Below are 1,731 nucleotides of genomic sequence, written 5' to 3'. Positions count from 1 at the left end.
TTTTGCATCTTCAAACTGGTTATGGGTGATACCCTCATTTCCCATTAACTCACTAGAAAGCCCTTTGAATAAGCCTCAAGAACAACCATTCCTTTCGGATCAGGGGGTGGTTGTTTTAACTACTCGTTCGGGGAACATTAGACAAAGTTACTTATTTGAGAAAGTAAATGAACCTGAAATAGGACCTATGTGATAGTTTGCAGCATGAGCATGTAGATGCTGGAAAAGGACCTCTGTGATCGGTTGATCATTAGTCGTTTTTTTAAGGTAAGTAGGTGACGGTAGAAAGCATTTTTATTACTCCTGTTGAAGGAGGCAGTGGTCCAATTGGCTATTGAAGTCAGTGGATTCTGCCTAGAGTAATCTCTAAAATAGTGAAGCCAGTAGCAATGACTTCGTTTTCAAGCTACTGAAATGCACTTAAATGTTGAATTTGGATTAGCAAATTACACGAGCGATGCGGCAGCCATTAATATTTATCCCTTTAAATTCTTGTTTATATTCGTTGAACCAAGTTGGATCTGTGATACCAGGGTGGTGGCTTTAACAAATAAGCTCCAATTGATCCATTATTTGAGGTGGCCACCGGTGGTAGCCCTTAGGAAGTTCTTAACTGCGCTAATTCACCTCTTATTTCTCTTACAAACCCACCTCCGTAGGGGCTTCAAGCGAGCACATTTCGATGTCAACGAAGGTATGCCCAATTAGGGATTGAATTCTCTTATAATTCAATCAAAAGAGCATAACGTCTTAGCTAAATGTCTGACATAGCGTCTGATCCCGGTGAATTGGGTTAGTTAACCACACCCTTTGGTGAAGAAGGGGGTATTCCTAGGCACTAGTTATTTTCTTATGTGTGGAATTCGACCTTACAAAGTATGAGTCCGTGCCTTCCTAAGTTGGTCCTGAATTTCCAATGAAGTTTTGATTTTCTCGAGGGACGTAGCAAACTGTTTGGTTGGCTCCGAGCATTCTAAAAATAGAGTCCTGCCTGGACAATGTTGATAACGGGAAATCTCTAACCTCCGTGGTGGGTGTGAAGAAGGGTACAGCTAGAAAGCGAGAGAATATCTTTATGGATACGAGTCTAAGGCAGAAGTCTCTGAATGCGGGCCTGACGAACCTTTTGTACCAGGATCATCACGAGACTCTGTTTCTGTGGTAGATGACTCAATAGGCAGGGCCTAGAACCTCTAAAGAGGGTGTGACCGATCACCAGATCACGATCAAGAAGAGTCAAAGCTGTCTTACTAGCGCGAGCAATCATCCAACTATGGTGGTTTCTCAACCGGTGGGTACATTTCTGTTGCACATTGTGAGTTCATATTTTCTTTTCTAAGAAACAAAAGTTCGAGCAGATGCCGTTCTAGCAGGTACAAGAACTCCCGTTCGGTAGGCGTCTGCTTTAGCAATGTCTTTGATCCTCGATCAACAATTTGAGGAAGACGAGACAGAAGCCTTTGGATGAAACCAATGAATCTTCCGATCCGAAAGACTAAGGGGCTAGGTGCTCACCTACTATCTACACATTTCCTCTTTGGCGTTGGCTCCACCAGTTTTGACTGCGAGTCGCTTTAGTTATCTCAAATCTTTGGCAGGAAGGGGCCAAGCCAAATAGTGCTCTTTAGAAGCGTAATCCGTGCTTGAAACTCCTTCGCTAGGATCCAAAAACCTATGCTTACGCTCTTCCTCACCAGGCAATGCTTACTCTTCTCGATCAAGATTTTGGAG

This window comes from Triticum urartu, chromosome 7A, assembly GCF_056163025.1.
Source record: "Triticum urartu cultivar PI428250 chromosome 7A, HENAU_Tu73, whole genome shotgun sequence".
In the NCBI taxonomy this organism is placed as follows: Eukaryota; Viridiplantae; Streptophyta; class Magnoliopsida; order Poales; family Poaceae; genus Triticum; species Triticum urartu.
The sequence above is the reverse complement of the archived record's forward strand: the minus strand, read 5'-3'. Positions refer to the sequence as shown.